The sequence below is a fragment of the Tursiops truncatus genome, chromosome 9 (assembly GCF_011762595.2).
Source record: "Tursiops truncatus isolate mTurTru1 chromosome 9, mTurTru1.mat.Y, whole genome shotgun sequence".
In the NCBI taxonomy this organism is placed as follows: Eukaryota; Metazoa; Chordata; class Mammalia; order Artiodactyla; family Delphinidae; genus Tursiops; species Tursiops truncatus.
In genome coordinates, this window is record NC_047042.1 from 30,814,989 (window position 1) to 30,830,044 (window position 15,056).

The 15,056-nt window shown below is 39.4% G+C and overlaps 1 protein-coding gene across 3 annotated transcripts in view; it reads left to right on the forward strand.

Annotated features, from left to right (window-relative positions):
• Positions 1–430: 430 nt before the first annotated feature.
• HYCC1 (hyccin PI4KA lipid kinase complex subunit 1) overlaps positions 431–15,056 on the forward strand; it is a 182,302-nt gene continuing 167,676 nt past the window's right edge. For 2 of the 3 annotated variants that reach the window (XR_012333916.1, XM_019928606.3), the window contains exon 1: positions 436–626. The gene's annotated coding sequence lies outside the window, so the exon portion shown is untranslated. Of the gene's footprint in view, positions 627–15,056 lie in introns of all 3 variants that reach the window. The other variant, XM_033862967.2, reaches the window with a different exon arrangement.

Here is a 15,056-nt window from a genome sequence, read left to right on the forward strand (position 1 = left end):
TTCTGGTGACTCGAATTACTGGGAAGTAAATCCTCCTGACCAAGAAATTAAGATATCAATTAGTTTCTCTTCTGTGATTACGGTCAACAGCATTCCGAAAGGCTTATTTTCTTCTGGGAGGGCTGTAAATCCTAATGGCTGAGTCCAAGAGACCTTCTCTGATCACTATCGCCTAGTTGTTGCCGCAATCTTAACAGTCAATCATCTCCCCTTGGGTGCCCCGACCACGCCTATTGCTCAGACCTCGCCCACCAAGTAGCCCTCCCTCCCACCTCATGGCTCCGCCCCAGGCCTAGCAAAGGAAGATTCTCACTGGTGGAGAAGTTGCTCTGGTCCCGCCCGGCGGGCGGCGATAGGCCGAGCTGGCGTGGGGCGGTGGCGGTTGGCTGCCTGGGGACGGGTCCCTGGTGTTGCCCGTCAGGGTAGCTGGCGGCAGTGGCGGCTCTCGGGGGTGGGTTGTCAGTCAGTGAGCGGAGGGGGAAGATGGCTCGCGGGGACCCGTTCTGCTAGGAAGAAGGTGGGCAGGTGGTGCTACTTACTCGGGAGAAAGCAGAGCAGCCGCCGTCGCTGTCGCTGCGAGCCAGACAAGTCGAGATTCTGGAGGTGGAGCTTGGAGAGCCGCTCTGGTGAGTCCGGCCGAGCGAACCGCGCCGGGCCCCCAGGGCGGCCGGCGACCGATAACTTTTTTGTCAGGGAGGAGCCGGGGCGAGGCGGCGGCGGGGAGGGCACCGGGACTTTGTCCCCGGAGCGGCGGCTTCGTTGGAGGTAACGGCTCCCGCGCGAGGCGCCGCGGTTGGGCGCGAGACGGTGCTGGGCGCCAGGGGCGTCCGGAGGTCTGGGGAGCGGGACCGGATGGTGGGCTGCGGCCGGCGGCTTCTCGCCCAGAAGTTGGGCGCAGCCCGCCTGCTGCCTGGGCGGCGGCGGCAGCTTTGTGCGCGCGGACTCGGGTCTTTCTCCTTCCCCGGCCAGGAGCCCTCCGACCTCCGGGTGTGACCGGGGTGTAGCCGCCTCGGCCCGACCCGCCGCCCCTCGGCGGGGTTGGCCTGGGGTGGGACCCCGCCACCCCCGCCGCGGCAGATGCTCCGGCCTGACCTCTCCTACCCCTCCCACCCCTCCTACTCCGGCTTGCCACTTCAGCGAGGCTGCCGCTATCCGTTCAGTCTAATGGCCAAAACGGTCACTGTCGCCCCCCTCGTCTTTGAAAGCTGCATTCGCCTCGGTTCCCCCCTCCCCCCCCCCAGGTCGGACAGATTCACAAAGCAGCCACGATTCCTTCCTTGGTTATTTACACCGGAGATCTCTTCTTCAGCCCTTGCCCTCTTCTTACTAAGAGTTAGCCCTCTCCTTAGGATGATTCTGACATACTCGAGAATCGTCAGGGTTTTGTCTGAAAATTGTTGCATTGAAAGACCCGTCGAAGTTTGCATGCTTTGGCAAAACTGGGTATCCGCCCTTCGGTGTGCACATGTGTGCGTTGTACCCTCAGAGTTTAGACAGTCCTGATAATTATTAATTTTGCCCTGGTGCTTTCGTACTCTGCAGAATCGGTTCTCTGATAAATACACTATCACACGCCTGGCAGCCGCTCGGCTCTTCAGGTAGGGGGAGTTTATTCCGCTCGCAGCTTCTACTTATCTCAGAGACGTACTACCGGCAGTCGGGCCAGGCTGTCCTTTGGCAAATTATTTGTCCTTTGGGTCACCCAGTAGTTTGGGGGGCAGGTATGACACCTCTTTGGTTCGTGTATCATTTTACAGTTTGAAATTTTCAGCTTTTAAAATCTTATCTGCATAAAATCATAAATATTGGTCTAACCTTGAGTCAATGTGATAGTCCTGGGAGGCTTGTTTTCCATAAGAATATTGTCCTAACATCCATAGATCACCACCCCGCCGCCGGACCCCAATTTCTAAGCATTTTTTTCTTTAGGTTAATACATTTTAAGTCCAAAGCACCATATTTTTGAAGTGCAGGCAAGAAAGGAAGAAAAAAATCTGTAGGATATGCTTGGTTGGCCAATAGTAGCTTCAAAGTCAGTCAGTTATTCTAATAATTCATTTCAACAAAGTGGCAAGGGAGAAAATCATCACCTGTTTTAGAAAATAAACTCTGGATTTGGTGTATTTATCCTTTTTTGATTTACTATAGTTATAACCATAGAGGGATTATAAACCCTCTTAGTTATCAGCATTAACAGGATGTGGATAGCCAGATGAGGCATTGGCTAGGTCAGTGTGTTACCCCTGCTATGCTTCCTTTCTTTGTTGTATTCCTATTTTATGAAATCTGCTCTTGGTTGCATTTTTAGAGTGGTGTTGTTTTGACAGTCAGAGTTTAAATATATGTCGTAGTCAACTATTTTACTCAGGATCCTGTTGCCTGATATTTATTTTATAATGAATATTAAGAACTCTTTAAAAAATATTAGTATCAAGACCATTTTGGGGGGTATCAAGTTTACATTTTGTAAATAATGGAAATTATGTCAAACATAAAATTTGCACTATTCCAGGCTGAATAGGTGCTAGGGATACAGAAATGAATATCATAACTCTTGTCATCAAGGAATTTACTGTGTAATATACAAGACAGATAAGTAAAGTAACAATTATAATACCCTCTGTTAAGTGTGAATAGAGATATGCCTAGTATAGTAAGGGAACAGAGTAGGAGATGGCTAACTCAGCTTGGATGTATATAAAGTCGGGGGCACACAGTAGACTTTTAAAGTGTGACATAATTTTGCCAAGTGCAGGATGTAAGTGAATAACTTTCCAAGAAGAGAATATAAATATAGTCAGTGAGAAAGCAAGGAGGCATGAGAAACCCTGGTAGTTTAGAGAAGTCATTGTCAGAGACAATTACGAAGTCAGCAATGTTGATGTGACTTGAATGCAGGGGTGAGATGGGGAAATGGTGGAAGATGAGAACAGCGAGAGTGGTAGAGGGCCAGACCAGGGCCTTGTATCCTTGGCTAAGGGGGTTGCGTTGAAAATGATGGGTAAGAAACCGCTTAATGGATCTGTGTTTTGGATCCTCACTCTGGCAGAGTGAGGTAGAATTTGATAGATGCTGTCACCTCGGGAAAGAAAGGAGGAGGAATCAAGACTGAGGATTTGATTTGGTTCCATTGATTGGAAATGAGGAACACATAGATGGAAGGAAGATGATAAATTCTATTTTGGATATTTTTGAATTTGAGAAAGCTGTGGAATGTTCAGGTGAAGCTGTAGATAGATGTTTGGATCTAGGATGTGAAACTTGTAAAGGAAATCAGGAATAGAGGGAAGAGTGGAGGTTGAATTGAAGAAGCTGCGTTGACTTGGGTATGTTGGAATGACTCACATTGGAAGTCTTTAGCATAATGAAAGCAGCAGTCAGTGAACAGACAAATAAAAAGCAGATAGGTGGAAGCATAGTGTGAAAGAGAGAAGAGTAGTAGTTAGAAAGGTAGGAAGAACGTCAAGAGGGATGCCAAGGGAGGAGAAATTTTCAAATAGAGAGGGAATGGGTCAACAATTTCAAATTCTTTAAAGAGGTGTCAAATAAGGAGAGACTTCAGGGAACAGTAAATTTGTCAGGAGTCCATAGGTGACTTTGACAAGTACAGATGTAGCTGAGTGGTGGTTCAGAAACTAGTCTTCAGAAGATTGAGAAAGAATGGATGATGATAAAGTAGACATGCTTGCCTGAGGCATTTTAAAAAACCGAGGAAGGGAGAGAATGACAGCTATAAAGCAGTGGTTCTCAATCTTACCTACACATTTACAATCTTCTGGGGGAGCTTTTAAGAATCCCGATTTCAAGGGGGAACTCTTGTACCAATTTGGGGAGTGGGACAGGACGCAGACATCCGTATTTATTTCAATAGCTTTATTGAAGTATAATTGGCAAATAATAAACTACACATAGTTAAAGTGTGCAGTTCAGTGTTTAACATGTGTTTATACTCATTAAACCATCACCACAATCAAAATCACCTCCAAAAGTTTCCTAGTGCCCCTTTGTAATCTCTCTCTCTTATCCCTTGAAACCACTGATACACTTTTTGTTACTATAGATTAGTTGCATAGATATTTTAAAGCTCCCTAGATAATTCTATAGCCATAGTTGAAACTGCTGCGGAGGGATATGGGTTGAAGAGATATTATGCTTGATTTTTTTATATGCATAAGGAAAGTGAGAAGAGATTAGGAAAGATATCTGTTGGAACTAAGTCCCTGAGGAGATAGAAGTCGATGGAATTTAGAGCTTTGACTGGTAAGAAAGGAAGACAATTCTGGAAGCAACATCTCTAACAAAGAATATGATATTAAAGATAGTATTTTTTTTTGTTATTGTTATCAGCATCAAAGTTGTCATCACGTAATATCAAGATTAGTTCTCTGAAGTACTCAAAAACAATTAGCATCTTAATATTATTAAAATGAATGCCCCTCAGAAAAACCCCTTAAATGCAACCTGAGACCCCTGGCACCACCATGTAATGCTTTGTCATTTTTTTGGAGGGGAGCAGATGGAATTAACAGTTTGACTATTGCTTATTGTTAAGAGCCAAGTACTACTAGAATCTTTTTGGCCCTCTCAGAGTTAGGCTGCATATCTGCACTGTGGAAAGAGAACATTTAACATTTACAAATCTCCTGTTTAAAGTATTTTTGTTCAGAAGAAATCTTGCTTGCTTGCCCTTTGGACATATGCCTTTTAAATACATTGGAGAAGAAAATCCTTCTGCGTCCCAAATGAGACAGAGAAGAGTTGTGATTAGAAGTTGTCAAAGGCCCACACTTTGGGACTTCCCTGGTGGCACAGTGGGTAAGACTCCACACTCGCAATGCAGGGGGCCCGGGTTTGATCCCTGGTCAGGGAACTAGATCCCACGTGCATGCCGCAACTCAGAGTTCTCATGCCACAACTAAGGAGCCCACGTGCTGCAACTAAGGAGCTGGTGAGCCTCAGCTAAGGAGCCTACCCGCCACAACTAAGACCTGGTGCAACCAAATAAATAAATATTAAAAAAAAAAAAAAAAAGGCCCACACTTTGTATCCTGAGAAAGGTAATTCTACCCCCCCATCCTACCCCACTCTCCCATTCCACTTTTTCTTTTTCTTTTTTTTTAAATTTCTGGCTCAGGTTTTGGATGTAGGCAAAAGCTGAGCCCCACTGGTTCTGAGGTCCAGGGTTTGTTCTTCACTCTTGTTTCTTACCTTTGGCAGGGGGCTGAAAGCAAATGGTTAATATCTAAATATTATTTGACATTGCACTTGAGCATAAATAAAGGTGGGGTGAAATTTTTTGTCTGATTATTTCCTAGAGTTCTGAAAATTTCTTTCATTGTGATTAAAGTATAAAAGTATGATTAGACCTAGAGAGGGTAGGCATCCCTAGTTTTGGTGCAGCCTAAAAGAGTGGGACTATCAATGTTAACATGATTTTGGATACTATTGTTACTATATTCAAAGCAATATTGTAAACATTCTGTATTTTCTTAATTACTAATGTAATACATAATAATTGTAGGAAATTTGGAAAATTTAGGAAAGCATAAATGAAAAATAACATAATACCTTCACCCATTGATAATCATTATTAATACTTTGGTAAATATCCTTATAGGTCCTTTTTAATGGGATTTACTCTTTTTTTTTTTTTAACAAAAAACGCCCCCATGTTGTAAATACTCTTTTTCTGTTGTTGTTGTTCATGCTGTTCTGTTTCTAGCTTACTTTTACATAATTGAATGAATACTTACCCGAGTCAATAAATATTATTTTTTTTACAACATAACATCATTTTAAATGTGTGGCTAATATTCCAGCATATGGATTTACCATTATTATTTAACCAGCATTTCAATTGTTAAAAATTTAAACTCTTTCCAATAATTTTGAATGAATCATGTAGCAGTTAGCTTCTTGATGGATTAATCATTGCCCATATCTTTATTTACTTAAGACAAATTCTGAAATCAAAAGGTATCATATTTTAATTATTTTTGATATTAATAGACTGCCTTCCAGAAAGTTTTAATTAATATTCATTTTTGTTAATTGTGCTTGAGAATGCCAGCAACCTCTCCATATTAAAAATCTGCCATTTTGATATGAAGAGTTGTATCTTCTATAAATTTTTTTGTTTCATTGGTTATTAGTTATTTAAAATATTTGTATTTTTTGTGAATTATCTATTACTGTACTTTGTTTATTATGATATAAAGATATGATATGGAGACTTTTAAAAACTGAGTTATGAGAGCTCTTTGTGTATAAAACTATTAGACGTTGGTCAAATTACAATGAAAATAATTTCTCCAGTTTGTCATTTGCATCCTAATTTTGTTTTTGGTGTGAATTTTTTCTTTTTAAACAGATTTTTAACATTTAGTGTAGTTAAATCTGTCAAATTTTTCTTTTATGGCATCTGCCTGCTTAGGAAAGCCTTCTTGCATTCCCAAATTATATAAGTAATTACCTCTATTTCCTTATATTACTTTCAGAGTTTTAAGAAACATTTACATCTTTAATCTATTTGGAATGTATTTTGAGGTAGAGTGGCAAGTCAATTATTTTAATACTATTTACTGAATAATTATCTTTCCCCAGAGGTTTTAAATGCTGTCTTTTTAATATGCCAATTCATGATTTTTTTTCTAGGTTTTCTATTCTGCTTCATTGGGCTATATTTTTTGCTCCAGTAACTCCAAACAGTTCTAATTATTAATAACTTTTTAATGTATCTTACTATAAGGTTGTGTGAATTCCTATTATCTTTTTCAAAACATTTTCAGCGTTTCTCATATATTTTTTTCAGATTGCCTCTAATTCAATTTATTAAGACCCTGAAAGAACCCAATTGGAATTTCTAAACTAATTTTTTAGAGATAGCTGTGATATCTTTACAATATTTTCATCATTTCTTCAAGTCATCTTTTATGACTCAGTGTTTTGTAGTTTTCATGTGGTTCTGCCTATTTTTAAAGTTGATTTTTGGTATTTTAAAGCTTGTTGTTGCTATTGTGAGTGGAGTAGTTTTTCAATGTATTTTAAAGAGGATTGCATCTTTCTTGTGGAACATAGAAAAGTTGGTGACTTGTGTATACTGTTTCCTAACTGGTTACTTTACAAAATTCTTAATTCTAATAGTTTTTTATTGGATTTTGTAATAAGGCAGTTATAGCCTTTGTAAATGATGATAATTTTGTTTTCTTGCCAGTATTTAACCCTTTCTTTTTAAAAAAATTACACTGATCAGAATGTCTAGAAGACTGTTAAATTATAGTAGTGAATAGTGAGCATCTTTGGCTCATTTCTCATTTGAATGACTGCCTTTACGGTTTCACAGTTGTGTATTCTTTTTGACAATTTTTTTTAGTATGTTAAGGAAATAGTCTTCTATTCCCCTTTTTTGGAGTTGAGGTTAAATTGGAAAAATATATTAAATTTGATCACATACTCTCATAATGTATATTGAGATAATTATATGGGTTTTCTTCTTTTACCTATTGGTTGATGAATTATATTAGAAGATTTCCTAGCGGATTTCACCAATTTTGTCTCTTTGGAATAAAGGCAACTTGATAATAGCATACCTCTTTAAAGCTACATTTGGTTGCTCTGTAAGATCTCTAATGTTCTTTTTGTATTACCTTTTTGAGGTTTTGGTTTCTGAATATGCTAGCTTTGTAAAATAGAGAGAGAGAGAGATAGAGAAGTGTTCCATCTTTTTATAAGCTCTGGCAATCTCTTCTTTGATGGTCTGAAATAGTTTAGCTATAAAAATGTCTAGGTCTTTTTGGATTAAATACAACTTGTTGAGATTTTAATACCTGCTACTTTCTAAGTACTTTGCATAATTAATTTCATTTACCTGTGCACAGCTTTGCAAGATAAGTGTTATTATCCTTATTCTACAGATAAAGAAACTGAGACTCAGAGAGATTAAGATACTTGTACAAGAGCAACAGCTAGTTAGTGGTAGAGAGAGTTTAAACTCAATTCCTATCTGATGCCATGATTCATGATTTTTAATCAGTACCCTAATTTTTTCCTAATCAGGACTCTTTCCTTATTCTCTCTTACTGAGAAGTAAACTTAATTATTTTATTTGAGTGTCTTATTAAGTGTTTTCCTCTTTGTCCAATTAATTTCAGTTTTTGGTAACCCTATCTTAACTATTACTGGTTTGTTCTGTTTTGCAATCGTATCTTCAGCTGTTTTAACAAATACAGCCCAGTATGGTTATGACAGAAGATACTGGAATGGGAATGGGATGATAGTTATTTAATGCACTTTATATAATTCATGTTTTAATTTGTCAGGTGTTCAAGATCAACTTGCATTCCTGAATCCTGTTTTACCTTGTAAGGAATATTAAGCGCAACACATCAAGGAGCTTTGGAAATAGTACTTTTCCATTCTAGTTTAAACATTTGTCACTGTTGAAGCTTGCATCAGGGTAGCCTTTTAGTAGTAAATGTTAAATGATATTTGTTTGGTGTGTGCTTTCTGGAACAAAGAGTCTTTTGATTAGAGGATGAACATTAGTTGCTTTCTCATATAAATGCATAAGCATTCATTCAGTTATTTGCACTAGACCTAGTGAAAACATTATATGTGAGCTCTTAAACTGTGCAATGAAAATTATTTGAGGTTTCAGGTATTGGAAGATATACATCCTCTTCTGTAGAGGAACTTACAGGCTTGGAAATTAAAGAGAATAATGTAAGCCTTAAAAGTGCTTAAGCTGGGCAAGCAATTGTAAACTCTGTTTCTATCTTTTTGAGCTCCTCTGTTATTTTTTTCCCCCTTTAGATGTAAGTAACATTTAATTAATTCAATTAGGGTATTGGTTCTAATCAACATACACAGACTGTACTCCCCACCTCCACTAATGGGGGGCAGAAGAAGCTGCCAGTCTGACCTGGCACATAACATGCTCTTTGGATCTAAATGTCAAAGTTCCTGTTGATTTGTTAATCCATAGATATTATTGTGGTGGACGGAGTGACCACACAGTCCTCAAAGCAGTGCACACTTTAGTAGTTGAGAAGAGGGAGAGACTGTTTTGGGAAATTATGAAACTTTGAGTGGGTCTGGATAAAGGAATGTAGAGGAAGGTGAAAGTATTTTAGAAATGGGTGGGGGGAGATGCATCAACTAAGTATGAAAGGTAGAAATGTGCAAATCGAATAGACTGTTAGAGAAGTATGGAAAATCAGAAGAATGGGTTACATGGGTGATAGAAGCAGAATATTGAAGTCAGTGAAGTCTTCTCAGTAGAGTTTCAGAAAGGAAGATGCTTGTGGCAAGGTTAAAGAGAAGGAATGAGTATTGAGAGAGAACCAATAGAATTGTCATTTTTGAGGTCATGGAGAGTATATGATGAGAACCAAATGTATACTGTAAAGGGGGTTAAGGAATAAATTGGTGGTGAAATAATTGGAGGCAGTGGCAGTAGATAAGGCTACTAAATCAGAAAGCTAATCAGTGAAGAATAAATAAGGATGAAAGTAACTGGAGGGCATTAGAAGCTAATGAAGCTTCTCTCCCTGTTCTATCCCTCCCCCCACCCCCTCCCCACAGATCCTGAAAAGCATTTTGTCCAACTGAATGAAGTGCAAATTGTCCAATTGAAAATATTTTGTTAGTGATAATTTGAACTATCATTGAGCATCTGTGGTGTGGCAGTGCTTTAGTTGTATTATTTTTAATCCCTAGAACATTCCTGTAATACAGATGTTATCACCTACTTTTCACAGTGGACGAAAGTGAGAAAGTTTAAGTAATTTGCTGGAAAGTGGGCATGGTTTTTTTTGACTCTTCATTATGCCATGCTTCTTCTTCTGTTTATTGAGCTGTGTTAAAACACTTGGGAACATTGTAAAGCAACTATATTCCTATAAAATTAATTTAAAAAAAACACTTGGGGAAGGAGTGGTTGTAAAAGGAATATAAGGTATGATTCCTCTCCTTATAGAAAGGAGTGGAAGAGAAATTTTAGTTATGTTTGCTGTAATTTGTGTTAACTATATTTTCTATTTAAAATGTTTTATAAAAGGATTCCTTTCAATAAGCTCCTCTACCATATGTATAATACTTAAATTTTATCTAGAGATGAAATGTTCTTTTTATCCATGATAATGATTGGTTGAGGGGAAAGGAAGTACAATCCAAGAAAGATGATGTCTAGAAAAGTCAGGATATGGGAATTCCCTGGCATTCCAGAGGTTAAGACTCAACTCTGTCACTGCCGAGGGTGCAGGTTCAGTCTCTGGTCGGGGAACGAAGATCCCACAAGTTGTGCGGCACAGCCAAAGGGAGAAAGAAAAAAAAAAAGGCAGTGTATGAGTTGTTCTTTTCACTGTGAGAGCTACAAGTATGTTATACAATTTTCGGTAGCACCTCAGAAAGTTTAGCTTCTTCATGGAAATCATACTGAGCTTGTCACAAGATGGTAATCAGGGCAGATATTTTTCATGACACCAGATTATAAAGCTTCAGAGTTTATTGTAGTATAATGTGATTTATTGAATTTGGATTCCATCAGTCAGGAATAGGTTATTGGTGACAGAGTCCAAACAGATGTTTAATTTTCTGTTATAAACCCTTTCTTCGGAAGGAATGCATAACTGAAAAGAAATACTTAAACTACTTTAGGTATTAAACATCCTCACAGGACTTTCAAGTACTTTGAGAGGAACCAACATAGAAATTTTTGCTGTACTAATTTTAGTTTCACATTCAGCTGCAAAGCAACATCTAAGTTACATTTTGCTATACTAGTATAAGACTTAATATTATTAAAAACTTTATTTAGAGGATTTCCCTGGTGGCACAGTGGTTAAGAATCCACCTGCCAATGCAGGGGACACAGGTTCGATCCCTGGTCCGGGAAGATCCCACATGCTGTGGAGCAACTAAGCCCATGCACCACAACTACTGAGCCTGAGCTCTAGAGCCTGTAAGCCACAACTATTGAAGCCTGCGCGCCTAGAGCCTGTGCTCCACAGCAAGAGAAGCCACCACAATGAGAAGCCCAAGCACCGCAACGAAGAGTAGCCCCTGTTTGCCACAACTAGAGAAAGCCTGCGCACAGCAACGAAGACCCAACGCAGCCAAAAAAAACAAAACAAAACTTTATTTAAAAAGTAATTTTATAATTCAGCCTCTGCTAAAACAAATTGACTGTGACCCCAGTTAGTATGAATCAACATGATCATACTGGGACCTCCCTGGTGGCACAGTGGTTAAGAATCTGCCTGCCAGGGCTTCCCTGGTGGCACAGTGGTTGAGAGTCCGCCTGCCGATGCAGGGGACGTGGGTTCGATTCCTGGTCTGGGAAGATTCCCACATGCCGCGGAGCAACTAAGCCCATGCGCCACAGCTACTGAACGTGCTCTCCACAGCCCATGAGCTACAACTACTGAGCCCATGTGCTGCAATTACTGAAGCCCGCATGCCTAGAGTCCTTGCTGCACAGCAAGAGAAGCCACCATAATGAGAAACCTGCGCACCACAACAGAGTAGCCCCTGCTCTCCGCAAGCCCACGCGCAGCAACAAAGACCCAGTGCAGCCAAAAATAAATAAATAAAAAAACAAAACAAAACAAAAAACATGATCATATGGAACTATTTATTTCATCTTTGGTTACTATAATTTTTTAAACCAAGAAAAACAACTGTGTTAATAAGATCCACTGAGTTTCTGATTGAGACAAACCAAATAGAATTTTGTAGTGTAGTTAAGATTGTTGCTTTTGTTATTATGGCTCTTTTATTATTATGGCTGTATTATTTTGGCTTTATTACATTACCACCATTAACTGTTTACTTGCATTTTTTCATTGTACCCTCCCTTTGTCTGCACATTTTCTAATTGAACATCTGAACTTCTGTTGGCAGATGTCATTAATGGTTGAGCATCTCATTCCAAGTTTTGAAAGGGCAGTGAGTCACCCTAAGACATCAACCCAACCCATGAGTCACTTGGAATTTGGTTCTCCTAACATTTCTCTCTTCTTTTGTCTCCAACATTAGAGAAGGGAAAACTGCCGCTTAAGAATGCAAAAAACTTTAAAGGAATTAAAATAGAGCTGTGCTTTAAAAAGTGTATTTCTATATGCTATCATTTTGGGGAAAGAGAGAGGAAAGAGAGGTGAATGATAGCAAAATGATTGCAAGATAATATTTACATTGGACTTTCTTCAACATTCCTCCTCATTTTCCTCATAGCATTTGTTTTTATTTGCTTATACCCTGATTTGCCTTGTTTCAAAAGGGATTAAAGGACACTCACTTCTGCTGTGTTTTAGGTTTACTTGTTTCCCCTAATAGACTGTGAATCCCTCAAGTCAGCGGCTATGTCATACTCATTTTTGTAAATCTATCACCTAGGACATAGAAGACATTTAATAGTTCATAACTAAATGGATGATATTTAAGCGCCTCAAGTACAAGAGAAGAGAGGTTAATCGCTGCAATCCTAGTTAATTGCATGCAGCTTTGATGGCGTTCATGGACTGAGTTGTGTCTGTTCCCCCACCCCGTTCCTAATCCCCAGTACCTCAGAATGTAACCATATTTGGAGATAGGGTCTTTATAGAGGTACAGATTAAGTTAAAATGAAGTAATTAGGGTAGCTTCTAATCCAGCGTGACTGGTGTCCTTTTAAGAAGAGGAAATTTGGATATGACTTTACAGATGGAAGATAATGTGAAGGCACAAGGAGAAGATGGCTGCAAACCAAGGAGAAAGGCCTGGAACAGAACCTTTCCTTAACGGCTCTCAGCAGGAATCAACCCTGCTGACACCTTGATTATTAGACTTCTAACCTCTGGAACTGTGAGAAAATAATGTCTATTGTTTAAGCCACCCATTCTGTGGTACTCTGTTACAGCAACCCTAATAAACTAATACAGCTGGCTTGTATGCTTGGCTGTAGCAAAATTTGATACCCTTAATTTGCCTATCTCCAAGGAACAATTTGCTACCCTCTATGTCAAAACCTTAGAACTTTTTACTCTTCCCCCAGGCAAGACATGGGAAAGAGACATTTGTGTGGCTTAAGGGAGAAAGTAATAACTATACATCTCAAATAAATAAATAAATAAATAAAAATAAACAATAACTATTTGTCTCCTTTCACCTTCCTACCCATACAGTCAATGGCAAGCAGCTAGCTTATTCTCTAGTTCAACTGAATTTGTTTGGCTTGGCACGGAGGAAGTGTTTATGATTTATATGTGTTTAAGTGTTCAAGAGCTGCCGCGAAACCTGGTTGCTTTTTCAAAGTATGGAGATGGAAGAGGAAGACTGAATAAAATAGTTATTGTGACGTTAATTTGAACTAATTGCTTGCGCATAATCTCAGCAACATTACTTTGCCTGTGTTATAATCAACAGGGCAGAGCATTGTGTCTTTTATAGTGTTTTGTGACACTTAGTTGAAAGAGAAGATTTTGGACGTGTACAAAACAAGAACACTTGCTCTATCATCATTTGGAAGTAGTTTACCAGAGTACTGAGAATAGGGTAAACTAAATTAACTAGCAAACTGAATAAAGCTCTCAGTCCTGGAGTTAAAAAAAAAATTGTTTGCCATAAAGCAAAACAAAACAAACAACAAAACCCTGCAATTTATGGGCAAGTAAGAATTTTAACCTAATTTTGGCATTTAAGCTTCAGTCACATCCACACAGTCTAGAGCACCCTTGTTAACAGCCTGTAGTTACTGTGGTAAATACCAGTGATACACTTTCTCATCCCCTTTCTTTTCCTTCATTCCAGTTGTTGAGAAAAATACTGAAACCAAGAATTTTCTCAAAGTCACTTGCTAACAAGTGGCAGAGCTGGGTCTCATTGTAAATTGAAGACTTTTGCTCTGTTACCCTACCATGTTTTACTACGGCCCTGTAGTTCTCAACCTGGCTGCCAAACAGAATCACCCATGTAATTTATTTTCCCCTACCAATTTATTTTGAGATGAAAATATTCTAGTTTTCTGTTTAGAATGAAAATATTAAGAAGGAAAGAATAAAAGAGTAAATTATTCATGAAACAGTATGCTATAAACTTTGAACTGTTGTGTGCTGCGGGTAGGGATTGTTGATAGCATGAAGAGTGATTGAGAATGGGGACTCTAGAGTTGGGCTGCTTGGATTCTAAATCTAACTCACTTACTTGCTAGTGTGTGACATTGGACAAGTTATTTCTTTAAGCTTCAACTTCCTTTTTTTTGTGAAATGGAGATTATATTAATTTACCATTTAGGAAGTCTGTGAGGATTAAATGAAAATTCCCATAAAGCACTTAACGAAGTGCCAGACGCATAAGTGCTTGAGAAATGTTAATCGTTATAACAATATCACCCCTGGACGTCTATTGTTGATACATTTGACTCACACTGTTTTCTAGACTGTATTCCCAGTGATGCCAGTTGTGTCTGGACCATAAAGGATCTAATGGGCAAATACACTTGGGAAAATATCTCATTCTAGATAGCTTTCTTGGAGACTCATTAACACAGATATAGCATATTAAAAGGCTTTGACGAGGGGCTTCCCTGGTGGCGCAGTGGTTGAGAGTCCGCCTGCCGATGCAGGGGACACGGGTTCGTGCCCCGGTCCGGGAAGATCCCACATGCCGCGGAGCGGCTGGGCCTGTGAGCCATGGCCACTGAGCCTGCGCGTCCGGAGCCTGTGCTCCTCAACGGGAGAGGCCACAACAGTGAGAGGTTCGTGTGTCGCAAAAAAAAAAAAAAAAGGCTCTGACGAGTCCTTTGATTAAAAAGAAAGAAAACTCTAACTTTCTTGAATAGTTAAATTTTAATAGGGAAAGCCTTTTCTTCTTTGGTACAACTGTTAATATCTTTTAGAACGGTTTGTTTTTGTTTGTTTGGTTTTTTTTTTTTTGGTCTGTGTTGGGTCTTCGTTGCTGCGCGCAGCTTTCTCTAGTTGCGGCGAGCGGGGGCTACTCATCATTGAGGTGCGTGGGCTTCTCATTGTGGTGCCTTTTGTTGCAGAGCATGGGCTCTAGGTGCACGGGCTTCAGTAGTTGTG